A 19,489-nucleotide genomic window follows, 5' to 3' on the forward strand; every position below is an offset into this window, starting at 1 on the left:
TGCTAAATGAAATAAGTCAATCAGCAAAACATAATTATCATATGATTTCACTCATATGCAGAATTTAAGAAACAAAATAGAGAATCGTAGGGGAAGTGAGGGAAAAATAAAATGAGACAAAGTCAGAGAGGGAGACAAACCATAAGAGACTCTTAACTATTGGAAACAAACTGAGGGTTGCTGGAGGGTAGGGGGTGGGGATGGAGTAACTGCGTGGGGGGAAGTAAGGAGGGCACATGATGTAATGAGCACTGGGTGTTCTTTGCAACTGATAAATCACTGAACTCTACCTCTGAAACTAATAATACACTGTATGCTAATTAATTGAATTTAAATAAAATAAAATTACAAAGAAAAAACAAACAAACAAATCCCTGGGCCAGGCAGAAGCCTGGGAGGTGAGTTTTGGACAAGAGCTTGCCTTCTCCCCAGGTGGCTGGCCTCCTGCATAAAGCCCAGACTCCTTTCCAATTGAAACCTCATCTCTTGAGTAAGGGCCTTTCAGGCGATGGGCAGCCAGCCGCACTTGGGTTTGGTAACACATGTGCACCTGAAATGCTGACAGATATTATTTCATTATCCTCCAGATGAAAGTATAAATTCGAACTCTTGCAAACAGTCCGAGAGCGCACCACCCCCAACTCCGGCTCCGGCACTCAGCTTTGTCAGTTTTAAGAAACTGACAAGCCGGTACACAGCAACAACAAAAATCTCATTTTTGTAAATTGTATGACTTAGATTATTGTGGAGCTTACCCGATACGTAATGTTTTGAAGAAGTAATTTAAAAAATGAGGACACTGCCTAAAGATGCCTTGGACGTCACCTCCTGTCACTCGCAGGCTGGGGGACTTTGGTACAGACTCAAGCAGTGAGGCGTGAAAGGTGCCCAGCTCAAAAAAGGTGAAAAATACACGAAAAGATAGGCGTCCCACAACACAAACGTGGACTGTCCCCTGGGTGTTGTGGCTGCTGCTTCTCTAGCTGTTTAACTTTGCCTTCTGCAGGACTGGTAAACTGGCTTGTTTTTGGAAAACTAAGTCGTTTCATTCCTCGGTGTGGTAGTGACTTCATTGCTAGAAATCTCTTAAACTCCAAGAGGGGAATTCTGGTAAACGTGTGAAGACAGATAATATGAAAATTCCCTATGCGTTGTGGACACTCGACATCTAAATCCTTTCATTACCAAAATGGGCCATTGAATGAAATATATTTATACTGTGATATAAAAAACATGATAACATAAGGAAATGGAAAAACAGCAAGTGCATAAGGCCACTTGACTGGAAGTAATCAAGTTTGATTTTTTAAAAATATTTTATTTATTTGTGAGAACATGAGAGAATAGACACGGGGCTCCATCCCAGGACTCTGAGATTACGACCTGAGCTGAAGGCAGATGCTTAACCGACTGAGCCACCCAGGCATCCCTCAAGTCTGATTTTTTAATCCTTAAATAATTTTATGATCCTGGCTTCTGATAGGAGGGAATTCCTTTACCCAGAGTTTTAATAGCCTCCCTGAGGATTTGCTTAAGAGTTGACTGGGGTGTGCCGGGATGGCTCGGTCCGTTAAGCATCTGACTCTCAATTTCAGCTCAGGTCATGATCTCAGGGTCCTGGGATTGAGCCCTGTGTCCAGCTCCCTGCTCAGTGAAGAGTCTGTTTGTTTCCCTTTCCCTCTGGCCCTCCTCCTGCTCACACACACACTCTCTCTTAAATAAATAAATAAATCTCTAAAAAAAAAAACAAAAACAAAAAGAGAGGTGATGGGGACCCTGTATGACCACGAATGGAACCTCGGGGTCCCAGAGAGCAGTGCTGACAGCAAGTTTAGTTCTATGTGCCTTATCCAAGGGACAGAGTGATTCTTTCCGAATGGAGTGGTCTGCTGGTAACCTCTAAACACCTCTTAGGCTCAATTCATTACTTCCGGTTTAAATTGCTCAAAACATCAAGGTTTTTGTAATCTGCTTTTTAAAAAAATCTTGGGCCATGTGGCCTTGGGCAAGTACTTCCTTGAGTTCAATTTTCCCTATGTGACCTATGCAAATAATAAAGAGGTTGCATAATGCACCCTGACCAATTGGGATTGATTCCAGGAATGCAAAATTGGTTTAACATTAGAAAATCAGTTATATAATTCTCCATATTAACAGATTAAAGAAGAAAAAATATTGTCTCAATGCACAAAAAAATTGTCCAATGAAATTCAACATTCATTCATTAAAAAAAACTAGAATGATAGGAAACAGAATTCCATAACATGATAAATGGTATCTACCAAGTAAACCTATAGCAAGCATTATACTTGGTGGTATAACAGCGTGAACATTCCCTTTAAGATCACTAATAAGATCACAGCCTGCTATTTCCACTTCTATTCAATATCGTACCAGATGTCTTAGACAAGACAGTAAAGAATAAAAGAAAAAAATTAAAAATACAAGAATTGGAGAGTAAGAAATAAAATACTCTTTATTTGCAAATGATACTATTATCTGAGTAGAAAACCTCAACGCATCTACAGATAAACTATTAGAGCTAATGGGGAAAAAAACCCTTCAAAACGTGGCTCAATAACGACACGGTATACAAAGTTAAGTTGCCATTCTAAGCATCCACACAAAGAATTAGAAAAGGTGATGTTGTTATTGAAAGGCTTTTACGGCATTATAAAAATTTCAGATACTTAGGGATGAATTTAACAAAATACGTGCAATGCCTTTATAGTAAAAATTATAAAACTTTTTTGAAAATGTTATGGAAAACCTAAATAAAATATGTTTATGAATCACAAAAATATAATACTCAGAAAACTGATCTATAGATTTAACACAAATCTAACAAAAATCCCATAGGGTGTTTTTTTTATTATTATTATAGAGATCCTTAGTAACTTAATAAACATTTACTGAGCACTTAGTCTTTGCCAAACACTGCACTTGGCAGGATAGAGTAATGAGCAAGGCCTAAGTCCCAGGGCCGTGGACCTTAGTCTAATGGGAGAAACTGACTTAAAATCAGTACTTACTCTATGACATCTTGATTATAGGCTTTCAGAGATGCTTTACAGATGACAAATTAAAGTGTAAACAAGCTTGTAGCCTCGTCCAGGACTACGGAGCTAGTAAATGTCAGAGCCACATCTGACCTCGAGGCCACGAAGCCTGACTTCAAAGCCCGTGTTCGTTCCATGTCACCCTGCAGGTTTCTGAGACCTCATTTGGCTAAAAGATGAGTCACTGTACATTCCTCTGTGTACTTCTATGGAGCCACAAATGCTTCTGAAACACCCATGTAGCGTAAATGACCTGGGTATAAAGCAGCCCGGGTCAAGAGTTCAGCAGCAGCAAAGTGTGGGTTGAGTGTTGACCCATGACGGCACCATGGGGCTCTGTGCAGGCTAAAGGGCACCATCTGTGATGTGATCACAGGGATACTTCTCTTCTAAAAGCTATCCTCCCCGGGCTATTTCAGTTTCGAAAAATCCCATAATTGGAGACTGAAGCTGCAGGAATTCTCAGAGGATCATGGAATAAGTGGCAATGTCAGCAACCTCCTTGTCTTCAATGCCTTACGATCATTTAATGTTTTTTCAGTAATTGTAACAATGCACAAAGGCTCCATCCTGCCCCACAACTGAGTAAGACTTTGCCATAGTCTGGCTTTCTCCTCTAAGTTGCCTAACCTTGACATGCAGATGCATTGTGGAGGGATTACCTATGCACAACTGTACCTCAGAAATGGGATTTGGGACCTGTTTACCCCATCCTGGCTAAGGAAACCCTGGTGGCCCACCTGGTGTGAGTTCAGGGTTACCACTCCATATGGCCTGCTACTGTGGCCTTGTCCTCAGAAGCTTCAATAAGTAAGACTTACTTAAAACACTCTTCTGAATTTGTGAATGACAGTTGGCAGTGAGAATCAACAAGTCAAACTTGGAAACTAAATAGTATGGAAAAGAAACACTCCGTAATAAAGAGGAACCAATACAATGGAGAAAAGACAGCCTCTTCCAGAAGTGATGTTGGGAAGACTGTATAATTACACGCAAAAGAATGACACTGGACCACTTTCTTACATCACATAAAAAAATAAACTCCAAATGTCTCCTAAGGCAAGGACAACAAAAGTAAAAATAAACACGAGATTACATAAAAATAAGAATGTTTTGTGATAGTAGAGGAAACAATCAACAGACAACCCACTGAATAAGAGAAGAGATTTGCAAATGATATAATTAATAAGGGGTTCACATTCAAAATACATAAAGAACTCAAACAACTTCATATCAAAAAACCAAACAATTTTGTTTAAAAATGTGCAGAGGATCTAAATAGACATTTCTTCAAAGAAGCCACACAGATGGCCAACAGACACAGAAAAAAGAAGCTTGGCATCACTAATTATCAGGAAAATGCAAATCAAAACCACAATGAGTGATCACCTCACACCTGTCAGAAAGATGATTACCAAAAAGACAAGAAATAACAAGAGTTGGTGAGGATGTGGAAGAAAAGGGAACCCAGTGCGCTGTTGGTGAGAATGCAAACTGGGTGCAACCGGTGGAAAACAGTATGGAGGTTCCTCAAAAATTAAAAATAGAACTACCATACGATCCAGTGATTTCACTTCCAGGTACTCACCCAAAGAAAATGAAAACACTAATTCAAAAATATATATGCACTCCACGTTCATTGCAGCACTGTTTACATAGCCAAGATATGGAAGTGACCTAAGTGTCCATTGATAAATGAATGGATAAAGAACGTGTGATATGTATATGTGTGTGTGTATATATATAAAAGTAACAGCTTTGTATGGTGACAGATGGTAGCTAGATTTATGGTGGTGATTACTTTATAATGTATATAAATGTCACATTATGTTATACACCTGAAACTAAAATACTATTGTACGTCGAGTACACTGCAACAAGAAATTATATAATATGGTTGAAAAGTTATAAAATATTGTTTAAAAAAGAGAAACAAAGTCATGAGCTAAACAAAGCCTTCCTCCAGACAGTGATTTACTTCGTGAATCTGAAGAGTCAGAAGACTATTTTACACAACTTGTTGTTTGCTATGCTCAGTGAAATAAAAGAGGAAATGGCATCAGGGACAGAGATGAGAAAAAACAAGTTCACAATAGGTGATAGAGCAAAGAAAATAATGGCAAAAATGGCAATTGCTGCTGTAGAAAAGTAAATGCACAATACAAAGGAGTTTCTATGACTGAGAACTTGGCCCTTGAGTCAGGTAGATTTGACTTTAACTGAATTACAATTCTGTCACTTATCAGCTACATGGCCCTGAAAAAATTACTAGAGCTTTATGTTTCGTTCATAAGATGAGGGTAAGAGGATTAAACAAGATAGTACATTTATCAATCTTACCATAGTACCTGGCATCCAGCCAATGCTCTATAAAATAATGCCTATTATTATTTTTATGTTAACCAATAAATTTGCTATTTATTCTTTGGATTTACACACTTAGGATCTTCTGTCAATATGCCAACATCCCTAGGAGAGACAGACATGCACAATATGATCACTGTTGTTGAGCAAATGGTTTGGTTTATAAGTATTTTTAAATTTAATTTTATTTAAGTTCAATTAATTAACATACAGTGTATTATTAGTTTCAGAGGAGTTCAGTGATTCATCCGTTGCACACAACACCTGGGGTTCATCACATCACATGCCCCCCTTAGTGTCCATCACCCAGTTACCCCATCCTCCATCCCCTCCCCTCCAGCAGCCCTCAGTTTGTTTCCTATAGTTAAGAGTCTCTTATGGTTTGTCTCCCTCTCTGACTTTGTCTTGTTTTATTTTTCCTTCCCTTCCCCTATGATCCTCTGTTTGGTTTCTTAAAGTCCACATATGAGTGAAATCATATGATAGTTATCTTTTGCTGATTGACTTATTTTGTTTAGCATAATACCCTCTAGTTCCATCCACGTTGTTGAAAATGGCAAGATTTCATTCTTCTGATGGCTGAGTAATATTCCATTGTGTGTGTGTGTGTGTGTGTGTGTATAAAACACATCTTTATCCATTCATCTGTCAATGGATATCTGGCTTTCCCCATAGTTTGGGTATTGTGGACATTGCTGCTCTAAACATTGGGATGCAGGTGCCCCTTCAGATCACTATGTTTGTATCCTTCGGGTAAATACGTAGTAGCACAATTGCTGAGTCATAGGGTAGCTCTATTTTTTAACTTTTTGAGGAAACTCCATGCCGTTTTTCAGAGTGGTTGTACCAGCTTGCATTCCCACCAACGGTGTAAGAGGGTTCCCCTTTCTCCACATACTTGCCAACATCTGTCTTTTCCTGACTTGTTAATTTTAGCCATTCTAACTAGTGTGAGGCAGTATCTCACTGTGGTTTTGATATGAATCCCTGATGCCAAATAATGTTCAGCATGTTTTCATGTGCCTGTTGGCCATTTGTATGAGCAAATGGTTTGTACAAGGCAAGTTGATTAAACAATTACCTAAGAAAAAGAAAGAGATGACCAATATTTTGAAGAGCGAGGAAAGGTGGGTTTCCCCAGTGTGACCATGAAAAAACAGGTAAAGGGAGGCACAGAGAAAAGCAGCAGATTTTTGGGTCCTCCCATTCCCATGCAGATGACTGACCTGACTGTTCCAGAAGAATGCTACCAGCAGACCCTAGTCTTTAGTATGGAATAGCAAATTGCTCTCCACTGCCCGTAGAAGATTCGTATTCTCACTAGGTTTCCCTATGTTACTAGGTTGGTCAACTCCTATTCTTCTACTTAAGAGATACTTAACGTGGATGGAACTAGAGGATATTATGCTAAGGGAAATAAGTCAACCAGAAAAAGACAATTATCATATGACTTCACTCATATGTGGAATTTAAGAAACAAAACAGAGGAGCATAGGGGAAGGGAGGGAAAAAAAAACAAGATGAAATCAGAGAAGGAGACAAACCATAAGAGACTCTTAATCATAAGAAACAAACTGAAGGTTGCTGGAGGAGGATGGGGTGAGGGGATGGGGAAACTGGGTGATGGACATTAAGGAGGGCATGTGATGTGATGAACCCCAGGTGTTGTGTGCAACGCAACTGGATTTAAATTTAAATAAAATTTAAATAAATTAAATAAATATAAATAAAAATCCTTAAAATAACTAACTAACTAAATAATAAATAAATAAATATATATGTCTCAGGGATGAAAAGTGCAGCATAGGGAATGTAGTCAATAATACTGTAATACACTTATTTAATGCTCATTTTGTAATGTATATAATTCTTGAATCACTATGTTGCACACCTGAAACTAATTTAATATTATAAGTCAGCTACATTTCAATTGAAATTAAAAAAAAAAAGATAATCTTCAAGGATCTCTGGTAGAAAGACTCAACGACATACTAAGGGTCATGGCATGGACTAGAAAAATTGCCTTTTTCATACCATCTCTAAGATCCCAACTGGGGTAACAAGCAGTGGAGAAACAATTGCAAACCACCAGAGTCCATCACTTCTAGGTGGTGTGTATTGAAGAAAAAGAGGGCCACAGTCACAGGCTCGCTAGGGAGCAGTATAAGGGGGTGGGTGGTGATAAGCAGGATGGGGCAGCACCAGAGACTGGTTTAACCTGTGTCACAGTCGGGCCAGACCCCAGCTTTGGTTTGGGCACCACCACGGGAGCAGCGTGGCGGCCGCGTCTCTTCCTGTCTTCGAGCTCCTGGAGAATTACACAGGAAGCCGGTTACGTTGACCCAGCACACTTGGATGATAAACAGTGGATGCCTTTCCCAGGCAGCATGATACTTCCCTTTTAATGCCTTCCATTGTGGAAAACTCTAAACAAACCAGAATTAACGGGAATCCAACATCTTCCTTTCTATAGTGAAACGTTCCCTTGCTGAACTCTTTTAGGAAACTTCATTTGGGAGGGGGTTTAGGAAAATGGAAAAAGAAAGCCTTAACATCAGGACACAAGGGTTTTTATGTGTTGAAAACGAGTATCTGAGAAAGAGAAATTTTACACGTAGAACAGATTGCTAAACAGCAAGGATGTTTAACAGTCTCCATACAACAACATGGGTGAGTCTCATGATGAGTGAAAGAAACCAGACCAAAAAAACAAAAAAAGGAGACATACCGAAACTGAAAGATTCTATAAAGTTCAAAACAGGTGGGACCGATCTGTGCTGTTAGAAACCAGGAAAGGGGTTATCCTTGGTGGGTGGGGGACGGTTCACTGCTGGAAGAGATAAGGAGGGACACTTCTGGGGTGTGGTAATGGTCTGTTCCTTGATCGGGGTGCTGATTACACAGATGGGTTCAGTTTGGGAAAATTCATCAAGCTGTACATTCTTAACATGTAGCCTTTTTCGTGTGTATTTTATATTTCAAAGAATTCAAACAGTAATTAGCAATAATGACTAGCTAAGTTAGCCTCAGCGTTCTGGCTTGATCACGGTTTCACCTTTCCAGAAAAGAAGACGTCAGTCATTTAAAGAATGGGCAAATGGGGCGGGGGGTGGTGTTGGAGTAAAAAATTCAGAACTTGAGTTTAATTAGGTCATTTATCAGGTCATAGGTTTCTTACATTTACAGGTTTATTCCCCACACATTACAGCAGCATGGTTTATTCCTTGATTCTAGCCCTTAAGGAGTCAGAGTATGCTGTCTTTTTCTTCTCAGAAGACAACCTCCATCTCCAACTGCAGATACATGCATTTAACCACACTTGGTAAAAAGGAAAAGGAGAAATTTGGTCCTATTTCCTATTGGATGGAGCAGAAAGTATTTAAAACTTGCCAGAGAAAATAATCTGAAGATAAATGTATACCGTAGGATGGAAATTTCAGACTTCTCTTTCTTTGTTCTCAAGCTCTGTTCCCCAAGTCCATGGAGACTGTCCCATCTGCTGCTGCTTCTTCATTTTTCACCCACAGAACCAGATCTGAAAATAGTAGACTGGGACCAGGGAGGTTTCCCCAAAGAAGCACACATGGAGGTCACCTTAGCACTTAGAGTCAAGTGCAAAAGAAAGTCATCTTAATAGGAGTCTATTTCTAAAAATCACTTGAAATTCGGCCACCCAGAGACAATAGTAAAGAATGTGGTATATGAATAGTATATACACGTATGGGTAACGTATGCGTATATACATACACCCTCCTAGACTTCTTTCTCTCTTAATATCTGCTGAGTATTGCTAACACATTTTACTCCAGAGCAGGTGGGGGAGGGTTAAAATGCTTTGTGGTATACATCTGACCATTTGTGTCAAAATAAAATGTTTAGTTCACTGGAGAAATTAACATTTATTGAGCGAGGAGCCAGACACCTTACACACGTGATGTTTAATCTCAGTGGAGTTGAATCTTATAACAACCCTGAGGCACCGACGTATCCTCCATGATATATACATATGTGGACATGGAGCCTCAGGGAGATGAGGCTTCCTTTAACTAGGAAGTGGGAGAGTCAGGATTCGGACCCAGTTCTGAATGGTTTGGAAGCCTTTGCTCTTCCATAGCACAGCATGCCCCCCCATGAAGAGGAGCCCCTTCCCGGTGTTTGATTTAAACAGGGAAATATTGATTTAAAGGTTTGAGATTACTGTTAAATGATCAGACATTTGAATATAGTATCACATCTTCTGAAGCCAAAGGACTGTTTTTCAACGTTTAGTTGAGAAGTGTAGTGGCTGTAGGTCTCAATTTTCATGTATTTTTTCAGAGACAAGTCATGGAAAGATTCAGTGTGACTTTTTTTTCTCTTTGGACATTAGCTTTTTCCCCCCACCATTAGCCTCACTAAAAGATACCCTTTTAAATCCAAATCTAGTTTTTATAGTACACAGGATATTTTTCCAAAATGTGTTATCATGTTTATAACAAAATTAACGTATTATTCTTGTTGGTAAAAATTAGATATTATGAAAATCATAAATAATAATAATTTTCCAAAAAGTTGCTTGAAATCCTACCACCCAGAGATAGCTGTGGTTAAGAATTTGGTATAGAATATCTACACAGGTGCATGTAAACACTCACACGTGTATACACATATTCCTAGATTTCCTTATCTACATAAATGCATATGTAGATTTTAATAAACACTGAGAGATCAATGACCTTTGAATAAAAATAAATAAGTACAATGTTTTATGCTTTAACATGAGTGCATGTATCACAGCAGCCATGAAATAGTGATTTCCATGATCACCGTTAGTACTGACATGAGTTAAGTGCCAAATTCTGGAGCTAAACCCCCTGGATTTAAATCCCAGATCTGTCATTGACCAGCTGTCTAATCCTGAGCAAATTACTTTTCCTCCTGAACTTCTTTGTCTGCAAAACAGAGACAAAAGTAATAGTTACCTCACAGGGTCGGTATGTGGTTCAGTGAATGTAGTCACATACCAAGCCCAAATGTATTAGCTATTGTCTTGCTTGGCTGAACTGTCAGTCTGTTCCACATTGTATCCTCAGCCTGGTACCTAATGTGTGTTCAGTAGTTTGACTATTATTATTAATGGTATTCAATAAACATCTCTTGAATGACGGAATACCCATTTACTGCTGAAGTATTTGAGACTGACAGAACAATGCCCAAATATCTGAGTCAGGCAAACAGATTTCAGATTTTAGTTATTGGAGAGAGAGAGAGAGAGAGAGAGAGGGAGAGAACGTGTGCATGCGAGTAGGGGGAGGGGCAGAGGGAGAAGGAGTGAGAGAGAGAATCTCAAGCAGACTCCCCGTTGAATGCAGAGACCGATGAGGGGCTCGATCTTACCACTCTGAGTCCATGACCTGAGCCAAAATCAAGAGCGGGTCGCTCAACTGACTAAGTCACCCAGATGCTCCCAGGCAAACAGATTTCAACCCTTATTCCTTCATCCTCAACTGCTGACTTTTTGGGGGGAGGGGAGGCCAACTGACTGACCTTTTCTGAGCCTCTGATTTCCCATCTATAAAACAGAGATAAGTCCTTCTCACATTTTTTGTGCAGGTTTGAGATAATTGTGATAGTTTATCAATAAATGGTAGCTGTTTTTTGTAGAAATATTACATTATAGTATCCAGAGTGAATGCTTTGCTTACCCCAAGGGGGGGGGCACCATCCATATGAAATACAACATAAATGGTGTCCCCTGGGTAGCACAGCACAGCCCGGAGGCTGCCCCCAGTGGGCTTTGCAGTTCATAATCATTATGAAGTAACCCTTTATCAGAGTCTCTCAGGGTTGGATGTATTTGGGGACCATAGCGCAGTTTAGGATTCATACTAGCCGCAGAGACCTTCTACAAGTGATATTCTCATTTTAAAGCCATGGAAAATGAGACACCACTATAAACTTGCGACCTGGGTTTAAGTTCAAGCCTTTTAAATTTCAGGTTCACTATTCTCTAAAGCCCAATAAGTACAGTGGCAGAGGGAGAAGGATACAGTAAACTCTGAATAAAGTTAGTGTTGGTGTTTGTGCTCACAATTCCATCCTGCACCCCATCTCTCTTCTGCATCCAGGGGAAGTTCAGCTGGTGCCCGTAGTCCGGACGGAGGCACAGAAGACACAAGGACCCCCCTCGGCAGTCAGAGGAACAGGATATTTGGCAACAACAAGTTGCTTCTGAGGAAAAGTGAGTTTCTTGGCATGTTCCTGTCAGCATTACAAAGCTGAAGCTAAATTTATCTTCACTTACACCAACAGGCTCTGCCTACCCAAATGTGTTGTTTGCATTGCTACTGTTGCTACCAGTGCATGAATCAGGCCCCAACCCAGAGGTTTCCCTAGGACTTTCTTCTGGGCATCATCTGAAAGTGTTCGATGAGTAGTCACTAAAGGGCCAACCTGGGGGCCGGTGAGGGCTTGGCCGGGGAGGCCTTGGCCAAGCCTGGGCATTACTTTTCAATAGAGCAGGAAGGGGAAGTGGTGGCCTATAACCTCAGGGACTTTTTCCAGATGGCTCACCCAGTCTCTCTCCTGCTCTGAGGAAGTGGCCCAGCCTAGAAGAGCACCACATATGGAAGAAATGCAAACCCTAACCAGGAGAAGAAGACCCTTATCCGGGGCTAATAGTTCAGGACCATCCCCAGGGTCCTTTGAAAGTTATAAAGGCAAAAATTTTATTTTGTTGGCAAAAATTTTATTTTGTTGGCAAAAATAAATGATCTTGGGTTAACTGTAGCTAGAATATTGTGGAAGAGTTGGCCAATCACATTTGTCTCTACCAGTGCCCCCCAAAAAGAGAAAATATACTGAGGTTGCAGCAAGAAGAATTTAAGCTCGATGTGAAGAAGAACTTCCTAAATACTAGTTTAAGGACATTAACACCTTTTTTTTTTCAGGGAGGAACTGTTCAAGGTCCTTCCTGGAAAAGGAAAGCGAAAATGATCTTGCAGCTAAGCAGAACCCTGCAGGGTTTAGGGGCCACACTGACATTTATTCTATTATCCCTGTAATAAAGTATGGTGGAATGCGTGAGAATGTTTTGTGTTAGAAGGTTTTAATTTGTATTCACCAGGCATAAATAGATGGATTACGTTTTTATCTTGATTTAATTCTAGCATCCACTGAGCACAGCTGTAAGCAGTTTTCAGGCGTTAATTATCTCTCTGGCCATGGACAATATTTCAGGAGCTAATCATACGCATGAATAAGATATGGGATCAGTACTATAATCCCACAGAATGTGGTTGAATTTTAGTACAGGAAGAGATTACTCTAATTTGGGGATTTAGGAGAAATCCCTTCATGAGCTAGGTCTTGTAGGATAAACTAGACGTAACTAAATGGGGGTTGGGGAAGGTTTAGGCAATGGCTTAAGTGAAGATCTGGAAACAAGAAAGCACAGAGCAAGTTTAGGAAAGGCAGCTACGCGAGCGTGTCTAGAACCTAAGTCGAGGACCAGAGACTGCGTCGGTCAGAAGTCCGGCACACAGCGTCATGGTGACTAGAAGTAGTGATAGCGTGTCGGGTCAGATTCTCCCAGGCACAGACACTTGGATGGGGAGACAGGTATTTAACTCACCTTCGGGTTCAAGAGCTGTGTTGGAAGAGACACCCATGAAGGCTAAAACGAACAAATCACAGTAGGGAGGGAGAACCTTTCGATCGGGGTGAAAGCATGACACCTGTAGAAGAAGGGGGGAGGAAGGAAGAAAGGGTGGCAGGCACTGCAGACTGGAGCGCAGCCCTGACAGCTTCGGCCAGGGCAGCCAGGAATCTTCAAGGCAGAGTCCTGCCTGGGGGGAGCCCCACCCCCACACGAGGAGCCTGCGCTGTATCACAAATGCTGTCAGTCATTGGCTTGGAAGCAGCGCAGGGATGTGCAGCCTCAGCATGAAGATGATGGACCCAGAGCGGCAGCGGCTGGATTGTCCGTCCGCCCCGCCCGTGACCAGGAGATCCGCACGGTGTCCACGGCTCCCACGGCGGGTCGACATCACCAAAGGGCTTCTGAGTGAAGAGACACAGCTTCACCACTAAGGATAATGTTTGCTGCAGTATTTGCTGGGTAGCCTGTGCGTGCGTGTGTGTGTGTGTGTGTGTGTGTGTGTGTGTGTGTGTGTGTGTGTGTGTGTGTGTGGTTAAGGCAATTCCCTCTTCTGGCTTGCCAAAAGTTTCCCTTTTCCTTTTTAAAAATCGTAAATTCTTTTTTTTTTTTCAATTTTGAGTTGATGTTACATTTTTCTTTTCTAATCTATTAGTCGGGTGATTGATAGTTAAAGATTTTCTAATGTAAATTCTACCGTTATAGTCCGGAAATAAAGCCAAATTGAACACAAGGTTATATATTTTTTTGGTTTTCTGTTATATTTGGCTTGTTAATACTATGTTTAAAATTTTTTCACATTTGTTCATGAATGACATTGGACTATAACTGTTGTTTCTTGCAAAGTCTTTGATTTTTGAATCAAGAATATTTTGGCCTCATAGAATAATTGGAGAATAGTTCATTATTTTATATCTCTAGAAATTATTGAACATATGTGGTAAAATCTGGGGTTTCTTTGTGTGTTTGAAAATTGTTAGAACCCACCTGTAGAGCTATCTTAGTCTGATCTTTTCTTTTCTTTTCCTTTTTTAAAAGATTTTATTTATTTATTTGAAAGAGTGAGAAGAGGGGGAGGAGCAGAGGGAGAGGGAGAAGCAGACCCCACTGAGCGGGGGTGAGGTCCCAGCACCCCGAGATCATGACCTGAGCTGAAGTCAAACACTTAACAGACTGAGTCACCCAGGTGTTCCAAGCCTGATGCTTTCTTTGTGATGAGTTTTAACTGCAGATTCAAACTTTTTAATGATTATAAGAGACCATTCAGTCTTTCCATTTTGGGGAAGTAAAGTTTTCAAGTAACTTTTTTTTAACAAATGTGTTTAAATTGACTATTACCAAATATATTTTAGTAAGTTGTTCTTACTGTTTTCCTAATTTAAAAAAATCGTCCATGATATCTTTAAAGATATATTTTTTTACTCCTAATTTGGTATATTTACACCATTTTTCTTTTTTTTTATTAGATTGTCTACTTGTTGATCCTCTTTGATTCTATTGTCCTTTGTTTCTCTATATTAATTTCTGCCTCAAATATATTATTTCCGTCTTTTTACTTTCTTAGGGCTTATTCTATCACTTGCTTCTCTAACTCCTTAAGTTGGATGTTTAAGTTTTAGCCTTCTTTGCTTTTCTAATATAAGCATTACAATGATAAATTTTCCTTGACATCTCTTTCGCCGCACCCTTCAATTCTAAAAGTTCAAAATTTTCTTTGTGATCTTTTTGACTTATGAGTTACTTAAATATATTTGAATTATTAAACATACTGAAATGTTTAAAAAAATTTTTTATTATTAACCTAACAAATAGAAGAGACTTTGATCTCTATAATTTTAGTTCCTAGAAATTTATTGACACTTGCTTTATAGTCCAAAAGAGGGTCTATTTCTGTCAATGTTCCATATGTAGTAGAATTGCCAAATTGTTAAGTGAAATGTTCTATGTACATCCGTGAAATCAAGTATAGGTGTTTTTGCATGGGGATTTCGGGTGAATACACAATCTGATGAAGGTGAAAGATTGAGTATCTGTAAAGTTAGGCTCTTTAAAGAAATTGCAGGGCACCTGGGTGGCTCAGTGGGTTAAGCATCTGACTTCAGCTCAGGTCATCGTCTGAGGATCCTGGGATCGAGCCCCAGGTCTGGCTCCCTGCTCAGCAGGGAGTTGGCTTCTCCCTCTCCCTCTGACCCTCCCCCCACTCATGCTTATGCTCATGCATGTGTGCTCTCGCTCCCTCTGTCTCTCAAATAAATAAAATCTTAAGGAAGAAAGAAAGGAAAGAAAGAAGAAAGAAAGAAAGAAAGAAAGAAAGAAAGAAAGAAAGAAAGAAAGAAAGAAACTGCAGTGTAGGGACAAGCAATGACTTTTAATATCTGGGCCTTAAATACCCTCCGGGCAAGAAGCCTTTTTTTTTTTTTTTTAAATCATCCCTCCATACATCTGTGTTTTCTCAATTAGTGGGTAGTAAAAATAACTACTATCTTGCAATTTTGTACGTTTAATGAGTGTTCTTCATAATAGAAAAATTTGGAAACTAGTCCTGCGGTTACATGCTTTCTAGAGAGATGCTGATTTCTCTCGGAAGTTCATGCAACGCTCCAGAAGCAATCAGCACATCATACAAGTCTTGTACACCATCAAACATGCCTTCTGCCTGTGAGCTCTAAATCCACATGAAACTGACCACACAAAGTGAACCCATCGGCAGGCATTTTCAGAAGCTTCCCAGCATTTGAGACAGGGTTGGCCAGTCTGCATCAGGGTCTCTATCAAAATTGCATTTCTGAAACTAAACTCAGATTGCTTTCATTTAAGGAGTCAGAATTGATTCAAACTCACATTTTTAAGAGCTCTGAGTTTGGGGACTTTTCCTATTCTCAGTCTCTATCACCACTTGCCTTAATGAATCCAAAGCCACTTTGTATCCTTGACTCAATCCTATATTAACAATGGAAGAGATATGCTCATGAAGAGGAAATATAACAAAGGAGGGACTTTCCTACAAGTTCTTTGAAAAAAAGAACATTTGCATAAACCATATTTAACCAGAACCTTTGTTTTATGTTTTTCCTTTCTGAATGCTTTGTTGCACTCCCTTGCGTTTCCCTCCCTGTCCCTCCACCCCAGCGAGTCAGAGACCAAAGCCTTGACAATGTTTCACGCTGGAATCTTCCTGGCCCCACCCTAATCATCAGGCCTGAAAAAGACATTTACTGACTAGTCTCCCTGCTTCCGTTTCTCTCCACTCTTAAACCCTTGGACGTGTTAACCTTCCCAGAATATCACTGTCCCTCTCTTGCTCAAGGGTTCCCAGAAACTCCAGAATAAATTTTGCAAGTTTCACCTGGGATTTAAAGCTGTTTTATGCCTTTTTCATTGCTGGTTCTCTGTTAAGCCCTTAAAACCTGCCTGACATCTCTGACTTCAATCTTTGCCTTGGATATTTAACTCACCTTCTGGTTCTTAATTAGACCTCATTCAGGATCTAATTCTACCTATAAATCCTGCTGCCCTTTGTCATGTGGTCCCTCCCTTGGAACCACAGCATCTCTGGCTTGCACTCCTCAGCATTCCATAGCACACGCTGCCTTGACCTGCAATTAGACGTGCTTTTTCCTTCCACCTCTAGATGCCCTGTATGTCTACAGCCTCTGATGACATGTCTTGTAATGTTCTTCTGCCTTAGAGCCTTATCAAAAAAAGATAGCTTTCTCCTGATATGGTATGGATTTGGATGTCAAATAAGATAATTGGATGTCCACTAAAATAATTAACTTTAAAAATCCCTTACCCTACTATTATCATCGCCATGGCAACTACTGCTGTTCCGACTATTAGTACTGGAAACACCACCACCAGATCTGTTGCTTGGACCAAGCTTCAACCAAGGTGCCGAGTTAAGCTTAGTTCCAATCAACCTTTCAGGGTCACATAGGGAAGGCTGTACCTCATGGAATGCTGACAGCCCACGAGATAAGACAAGACTGCCAAGGCTAAAGGGAAGTGAAAATCTCATTATTTCTGCTAATAATTTCCCTGTCCTTTGTCATGGGTTATGGGTTGTTTTGGTTCTAGTGACTTTTCTTTCCTGAATGAGGCATGTAAACAGAGGGAAGAATCAAATTGCTAGAATCAAGAGAGGGAAATGTTCAAGGAACTTTGGGGAAAAGACAAAATGAAGAGACAGTCAGCTGACAGAGAATAGGATCTTTGAGGGGGAAGAGCATAGACGTCTAAAGGATAACTTTATTAATTTTCCGCAGTCTGATTTGGATATGAAGCCTCTTACTTGACTCATCTATTTCTCATTAAATCACTATGGAGCTAGGTCTGTTTCAGACTGTGTCAAAGAACACAGCACAGTCTTGGGGAGGTCAAGGGTGAAAACTAGGGCATACATGGGAAGTGTGTGACACTCAGGGAACAGGTTTTTCGTAGCAGAGCTAAGGTCATAAAATTAAATATCAGCTTAATGAAATATTTCCCTGGGAAACTAAATTAATATAGCCCAGGCTCACTGAGCTCTGGTGAACAAATACAGAGGAATGGGTAATTCTGTGTTTCTTGGACTCTTGTCAATTTCATGAAGGCTGGTATTCTGCGTTATGAAAGAAAGGGGTTATTTCATTTAATCTGGAGTACAGCTATGTGAGGAAGATAATGGTAACCCCATTTCATAAATAAATCTGAAATTCAGAGAGGTTAATGACTCATAGGGTCACACCATAGGGGTAGAGGCAGGATTCCCTCTGAGTGGGGCTCCCCATCCTGTGCCCTTCCAGGTCACCCCATCAAAGGTCAGCAGAGCTGACCTCTGGTGAAAATCTGAACACTGGGTTCCTATTTGAACACAAAAGAAGGACCCTCTGGTTTTTAAGCTCAGGACAAGTTCTCAGACCTGCTTCTGGTCAAGCCCATGCATAAGATCCAAAATCCTACACCAAGAAAGCATGGAAGGCAAGATTTGGGTGGACAGCAATCTACATTTAAGGTTCAGTTCACAAAACAAGTTCACTCCTGACTCAATCATCGCAATAAGCCCAGGAGGTAAATAAGGCATATTTCATTATTATGTTATAGGTAAGGAAACAGGAAACTAAGTCTCAGGGAGGTTAAACCCAAGGTCTTTGGAAAAATTTATCTAATGAATGCTTATTTATTTTTTTAATGAATGTTACAAATCTTTATCTGACAGATATAAAATGACGTAATTCCTAGGATCACATAGTAGTCTTAGGGCTTAAACAAAGGACTGTGTTTTTAAGTCTATACACATCTTATTTCCAAGAAGTTGCCACCATGTGGGGTCTTTGATTCTGATGTCTTAGTCGAATAAGACCTTGCAATCAGGGCTGCTGTGTGTACAGGTTGTGCACTAGACAACTCTAAAGGATATATCTTAAGCTACATGAATGTGAATGGTATAGCCTAGATTCGTAGTGTAGAACGTGGAGAATTATTTTGCAACAGCTCATATTATGAAGCAGGATCTGAGATGGATTTGAGAAAAGAAAATATAATCATTACCAAAAAAAATCATTTCATAACACGTATAATTTTGTATGAAAGTGGTATTGGCCTTGGGGCAAGAAGGGATTTCAACTAGTTTTTACCAGGCCCCTATTCTGTTGTAAGAAGTTAGCCATGTTAGATGAGTATCTGTTCGAGTCATCACATGCATGGAGAGAGGTTTTGCTGCAACCTGTATCAACAGTACACTGTATGCTCTTTCTGAGTTACACGAATACACAATCTACCAAGTGTCTAGTAATGAGCCAGCACTCTACGGATGTGACACCATCTTTGTCTTTAAGGAGGGTAGAATTTCACTGGGAGAAAACATACACGTGACAGTTTTTAAAATAACAGACCAAGTAACATTAAAAAAAAAACCAGCTAAGTCCAAAACTGCATGTTGTAGACAAAACTTGCAGCAGGAGGCCGCAGATCTGGACTAGCTATGAAAGGACTAGTTATGAAAGAAGTAAGGGTGGTGTAGGGACGGTGCTTGAGATGGATCTTAAAGACTAGGGAGAATCTCGGTAGATGGGTAAGAGGGCTGGGGTGGGAGGAAACTCTTTCTACTTGTTTAAATTGACATTGAAGACCTGTTGACTGCAGTTAGCTTTCTGGTGATGTTTTTTATTAACAATATAGTGGTCACTAAAAAAAAAAAAGCATCATATACAAGACATCTTGGTGGGTCCAATAAAAAGAGCAACACTGAAAACCAAAAAAAAAAAAAAATAATAATAATCAGTGCAGGCTATCTCTCTCTTCTCTCTCTTGGTTTGATGCTCATGAAATGCTACATGTGGAAGCCGGCCAACTGGGAAGGGAAGACAGAAGGTGGGGAGGCTGGGGGCAGCTAAATAGGACGGCCTCCATTTACAGAAGGTGAGGCTACTGTGCAAGTAGCACTTTCTCT

Source organism: Ursus maritimus, unplaced genomic scaffold, assembly GCF_017311325.1.
Source record: "Ursus maritimus isolate PB19 unplaced genomic scaffold, ASM1731132v1 scaffold_2, whole genome shotgun sequence".
Taxonomy (NCBI): Eukaryota; Metazoa; Chordata; class Mammalia; order Carnivora; family Ursidae; genus Ursus; species Ursus maritimus.